Source organism: Asparagus officinalis, chromosome 7 (assembly GCF_001876935.1).
Source record: "Asparagus officinalis chromosome 7, Aspof.V1, whole genome shotgun sequence".
NCBI classification, from domain to species: domain Eukaryota; kingdom Viridiplantae; phylum Streptophyta; class Magnoliopsida; order Asparagales; family Asparagaceae; genus Asparagus; species Asparagus officinalis.
The window spans coordinates 68,427,941-68,434,793 of NC_033800.1; the positions used below are offsets into that span (position 1 = coordinate 68,427,941).

Below are 6,853 nucleotides of genomic sequence, written 5' to 3' on the forward strand. Positions count from 1 at the left end.
CCACCACTCACGCGTCATTCACACAATCTATACATTTTGCTGTAACTTGTACGGTGATTTATTATACAGTTATACTTATATCTTATAGCTTATTTAGCAAAATGAACTGTCATATCTTATTACTTGTTCTTTTCACATATCAATCAAATCCTATAGTTAAACATGTATCTCAATATTAGGCAGAGTCTTGTATATCTCTTTATTGAGTTTTGCTTGTGAAGGCATTTTCTTATATTGAGTTTAATTTGCTTGTCAAGGCATTTTCTTATAGGTTAAAAGGGTGATAGTTCTGAGCCTGTCCACTCACTTGGTCTACGTTAGGGTTTGTTTGTTTTAACAGTTCAAGTATGACTGCTCAAGAAGATTAGTATGATTGCTCAAGATGTCCGGTAAGTGTAGTTTTTATTGAGAGAGAATAGCCTTCTGCATTGCGTTGAAATGGTTCCACTAACCTCTCTCCGCTCTCCCTCCCTTCCCCCAGGAATAGTGGGTCCAGATAAAATTTTCATACATGATATCCACTAGTAGAAAATCGACCAAACTAGACGGAACAAACTAGACGGAAAAAATTTCCGTCTAGTTTGGAGCAAACTAGACAGAAAATTTCCGTCTGGAGAGAGATAGGAGAAAAGGTTTGATACTAATGTTATGAACATATATGTTCTCATATGCATACATCTAAGTTGTGTGCGGATATTTTTAGAATTTCTGCAGTAAGGTAGGCTGAAAGAAGATTACTAAATTAGAAGTTCCATCCTCTAGCGTAATGTTTGGGCTTCGTGCCTCAACTTGCATTTAACGGAGCCTTAATCGCTTACGTTTTCAAATGGCTTTTTTAACTTTTAAGTAATCTCTTACTCCGGAGCGTGTATTTAGAATAGGCATTTTTTCCCAAAACAACATTTTGAAACCCTCAAGTAATTTGAACGCTTCAGTACTCCTGTCAGTCTGACGCGGTTCATATCTTTCTGCACTGTTATTCCATCAATTAGCTGATAATTTTTCTCGTAGGCTTTATTGACTTCAGGGCAACCACTTTCGATAAACCAATAACAGCGTCTTTCGGCTAATGTGGTAATTGAATAGGCTTCAATTCTGGACGCAAGTAACTAGGAACAAGCAGGCACTTGCCCTTTCGTAGAGTACTCGAACAGATGTAGCACTAAAGGCTGGAAAATCAATTAATCGTCCATAGTAGAATAGCACGTAATCTAAACGACTCTTTAAATGGGCATCATATAGCTGTAAATAACCTCAGAGCCATAATTGGTTTAGCTCATCAATTAGAGCTAGCTAAGGGTAACATCAATATCATTTCGGGCGCAGAGCATGCTTACGCGGGTATCAGTAAATGAAAGTATCATAAACGCTGTTCATTACAAAGCAAGTTGAGGTAAAGTTATTGCATTAATACAACTGGCCACGTAGCACCAGCCAGAGCTCATTACCGGGTCTAAATGGATTGAATCCGTCGCTTGAAGTACCCAAGTGCTTTACATTTCTGGCAATCTTGCGGCAAAGAGGATAAATTTTATCACATGCTTCAGAAGCTAAATCATCAGCAGGATGTCTCAATTTAACATCGATCTACTCGTTCATACCTTATGCCACCTCAATATTCTTTGCCATTTCTTGTGCATGGTATAGATCTTACGCAATCTAGGAGCAATAGGAAAATGTCGAAGAAACTTTGACTGCGAATTTTAATTACTGTGTTATCCTAGTCTCCAGTTGTAATCCTTGTATGAAGAATTTGGTGCGCATGTTTCCAACTAGAGACTCCACATGTTGGACAACCTGCTTGAAGGTCTTTATTTGCTTTGTGGTACAAAAATACAATCATTCGGGACATGCATCAAATTCTTATTACTACATCAAGACACAGAGCGGCAGATCAATCTTCCTCACTTGATAAGCTTGTTTGGGGTATGCTATTCTCTCCTCAGGGGATTACAGTCCGAAGCAAATTCAAGAAGACATTTGCAAAGATAATAATCTGACATACCGCTAATGTCTTAATATGAAGGAGTTTCAGCATAAAATGAAAATCTGGGAGTACTCCGGTACAGGTCCCTCATATAAGTCCTTTTCATTACTTCTAGTAGCATCCATTATTGTCGCTTTATTACTGGCGGAGGAATGCATATCTCAATATTTCGACACACTCGCGACACCTCCTACCCTCTTCGGCTTCAACTAGTCGTTATCATCGTCACTTTTGGTTCCTGCCAATATCATCCTCGACATTATCATACAAATCATTATTCCTGTAGTCGAGGAAATATCATTCAACAATGTTTCTGGTGTCATCTATTCGTTGAGCACAACCGGACGTACCAACATGCATAATTTGGATCTCATCTTCAGTGATACCCTCCCCATCGCCTAGTTGCCAGTATTTATATTTGTCGTGCGAATCAAAACCTGATTTTATTAGGTAAAATCTGTATAATCATTTCTAAGTATCAGCTTCAAATTCCTACACTTACATACAAGGACGAAGTAATAGCAACCGCTTCTTAAATTTCTCGGATTCATTTCCGCATAACGGCGAATGAAAGGCTTCACATCCCTCCTTGTATCGTGTGGTCTGAAAATCTACGATACCTAGGGATATCTATCCATGAACTTGTACAGGATTAATCCTCATGCTGTAAATTATATAGTAAATAATAAATACGATTAGTCTCCACAACTAACTAACTACAATCCATTACTCTTATACATTCAATCGCAGCGATCAACAATAGCGTTCATATATCATTTAACAATATGAATATTTATCTACATAAAATATATATAAAACATAACGTATTTAAACCTAATACACTAATCTTGCGGGCTGTCCATAGGAAGAGCTTCTACTCAATATAAGAATATAGTAGTGCTTACATCCAACTTCAATATAGCTTTGTATATTTCATTTCTTGAAAATTTCGGCAGGACTACCGCTGTTCTCGCCTGTACACCTGTGCGGCATGTTATTATGCGTATCCAGTCATAAACCCCGAAACGCAGAACAACATACGCTTAATTGTAGCACGGAGAACACGACTAGGTGGGCTGCCAAAAACTTTTCAATAATGAAAATGATACAAAGTATACAAAGTGGATTGTATGCACTACTATATATCTAACCCGTCGAGAAGGACAGATCCAATAATACGAATTTCAGTACCGTAAATTTTTTATTCGCTATAATATAAAATAAACGCGTCATTTTTGGAGAATAACTTCATCCCCAAACCTGAGTCCGTATAATCATATAATTATAAGTCTAAATAATTGGAATGTAATTATTGGACGGTCTAGGGATAACGTATATTTTATTCACGCTAAATTGGAATTATAACGCATTTATAAAAATTTATAATGTGTTATATATCAACTCTATTTTTAAAAAAAAAATTATTTCAGCATATTTCTCACATACAACTTAAATAATCACACATACTTAGATAGCACGAATAAAACTAAATGATATAAACTTGTAAGTGTTTAAAAACTGCAATACTGATTATAGTGTTGTCAAATGAATTTAAGGCATGTAGTTGAGTTAGGTTTCAGAATTTAACCTCGTTTATTTTTTTATCAATAATTAAGGGGTTTTTAAAAACCAAATTCAACAATAACTAATAATAAAATTGAATTTTTCTAAAAAGCTCAGTAGGAAAATCATACCTTTAAACATGATTCAAACAACGGACCACGCCCGGGGAGGCTCGGAGGGTGGAGGTCGAGAGGGGGGGCCTCCGATTGGAGAGGGGGCTGTCGGGGGGGATGGGGGGAGGTCACGAGGGAGGAGGGGGCTGCCGGTGGGGGGAGGGATGGGGCTCAGGGAAGGGAGGGGAGGGAGGGCTGAGCGGAGGAGGGGATGGGGGGCTGCCCGCGAGGGGGGGTGGAAAAAGGGGGGATGGAGGGGTGAGGAAAGCGGGGAGGGGGGCTTTTTGCCTGAGGGGGGGGAGGGGGATAGAGGGGGTGAGGGAAGGGGTGGCCGGAGGAGGGGAGGGGGGCTCGGGAAAGCAGGGAGGTGGCGGAGGGAGGGGGGGGGTCCAGAGCGGGGGGGCGGGGCCCGGGGGGGGGGGCGGGGGGGAGGGAGGCCGGAGGAGGGGGGGAGGCCGGAGGAGGGTGGGAATCGGAGAAAAAGAGAAGGGGATTGTAGGGCTGAGGTAGGATAGGGGAAGGAGGAGGGAGAATAGCCACAGAAGGAGGGTCGGGCAGAGGAGGGGGAGGTAAGCTCCAGAGTGGGGCGGGGGGGGGGAGGCCGGAGATGGGGGATGGAGGGCGCCGAAGGAGGGGGGTCGGAGAGGGGGGAGGGGGGGAAGAGGCTGCCAAGGCGGGGGGCGGGGGGCGAGGCCGGCAGGAGGGAGGGTGGGAAACGAGGGTCCGGGGGGAGGCCAAGAAAAGGGGGGGTCGGGACGCGGAGAAGAAGAGTTTTTAGAGAGAGAAAAACAGGGAGTGAGTGGCGGCTGATTTGTCTTGGGCAAAACTATTAACTTTGGCCATAGGCAACCTAGACGGATTTCGTCTAGGTTGAGATCAACCATAAGCAGGAAAATATCCGTTTCTAGGGTTGACATAGTCACCAATAGAATCCCGTCTAGGTTGAGTTCAACTAAGACCGGGAGAATCCGTCTACTAGTACAAAAAAAAAAGGAAATTATTCGCGTCTCAGGTTGAGTGCAACCTAGACGGGATTATCCGTCTAGGTTGACTGTTTTCGTCTCGTTTGGTCAAACTAGACGGAATTTTCCGTCTAGATTGGATCCAAACTAGACGGAACAAACCTAGAAACGGAAATTGGTTCTGTCTAGTTTTGCTCCAAACTATGAGAAATATTCATTTTACATATAGTTTATCAATACAAAGTTATATATTGTTTATATAGGCGACATCTGAAGAAGCATAAGAATGAAACAACCGGTAGGAATGCAGCGCACAATATTCAGAAAAGACATAAGAAAGAATTTGCTGATTGGTTAAGATTTGATGTAAGTGTTTTACAATTAATTATTGAACATTCATAATATAACATCGCCTAAATATTCTCAAATTGTTTGTCTTAGGTTGAAAAGTCACTTCTTGATGATACTACATTACCAGATGAAATTATTATCCATGCACAACATCCTTATCACGAAGTGAGACGTTATAATGAGCATTTGGTGAATGGATATAAATTTCGAACATTAGAGACCGATGATAGGAGGGTAACTCAGAACAGTGGGGTCATGGGCTTGTTTGCCCAAGAATGTTTTTCAAGTATAAGAGATCAGAATCCAATTCTAGCTGACATATTATATTATGGCATATTAGAAGATATCGTTGAGGTAATTTACGGGTTTGGTAAACCAAAACAATGTACTTACACGATGTTCAAGGTTCGGTGGTGTCCTGCAAAAAAGCAAAAGGATCATTATGGATTTACACTAGTCAATCTTCACCGAGAAGTATATACGTATGAGAAATTCATTTTCGCAGAACAAGCTGATCAGTGCTTCTATGTGAAAGATCCGAATGTCATGTATGATTTGGTGGTTTTGTACAAGGAGCCAAAATCTGTTGTTCTTCCTAATAACAATGAAAAAAATATTGAAGAAAGTGAAGATAATTATAGTGAACCAATCGGTTCATCTGATGATGTTTGGCAAGAATTCTCCTACGCACAGAATGTGACGCTGGATGTAGGTATGAACCTGATATGTTACACCACATTATCGATTTTTATCTTATCATAATAAAAACAATAATGCATTTCATAACAACATATCTCATGAGCATGTATACAATTTTTTCTTAACGATTGTCTTTATTATATTTGCAGATGAGGAGGAGGATGAGGAGGCTCTTTGACCTGGAGGGTGATCGCTCACGGAGTATCACCCCAGGTAGTGGTGCTGATGATCCACTACCATCTCCGGATGCAGGTATAAAAATTAATTAATACTTTAACATGTTTTATAAATTTTTAGTTATCTAGATCATAGTGTTTATTTGTTGTAGATGCTGGATATTCATCACCCGGCCCCTCTGATGCAGCACCAGAACCATCCCCCGACGCAGCACCAGAATCATCCCCCGACGCAGGTATTAAATATTTAATAATTGATAATGTTCAATTAAAATTTAATATTAATGATTCTTCTTTAATATGTAGGTGCTACTTGGACCCCGACATATCCATCATATACATTCCATACTGACTTGCGGCCAAAGACCCAGGACTTTCTCAGTTTACCTTTACCTCCGGACTCTCATAAGTCCAAGGCTGATTCAAGGAAGTACCACATGACGTGGCGGAGGTAAGCCTAAGTCTAAACAACCGCCAAGAGGAATGAGGGCCATTATTAGGTGGAATAGTTCTAATTTACCCGTTGGTCCTTGGTCGGCCCGATTGAATGCATATATTGGGGTTCTCGTGCGTAGAGCGACCATTATCAACCCTTATTTTCATTTTCGAGAATTACCATGGACCGCATACGAGGCGATATGGACTGCGCTTATGGTAAGTGCATATTGTTTTAGATTTTCATTTATTAATAATTAGTAATTGATATTAAATTATCCTTACTAAATGTGTATGTAAATCTACAGGACTGCTTCTGCCTTGAGGACTTTGAGGGGGCTTGGAATTATGTGTTTAATGTCAAGGTTGAAGCAGTCCTCAAACAATGGAGGCATGAGATCAAACATGAAACCTATGACAGGTATGAGGAGGACTGGCAGAGGTTTTTAAACCTCGATGACCGAGTTGATGAGATTCATTTCACGGCTCTCCTCATGTATTGGGACAGCGATGCCGCCAAGGTTAGTTTCATGAAATTTAGTTTATAATTTTAAGATATTATTTTAT

The 6,853-nt window shown here is 40.6% G+C and overlaps 1 long non-coding RNA gene across 1 annotated transcript; it reads left to right on the plus strand.

Annotated features, from left to right (window-relative positions):
* LOC109846675 lies at positions 5,678-6,071 on the plus strand. The gene is made up of 3 exons (XR_002248571.1): positions 5,678-5,688; positions 5,825-5,927; positions 6,004-6,071. It is a non-coding gene; the product is annotated as an uncharacterized LOC109846675 (long non-coding RNA).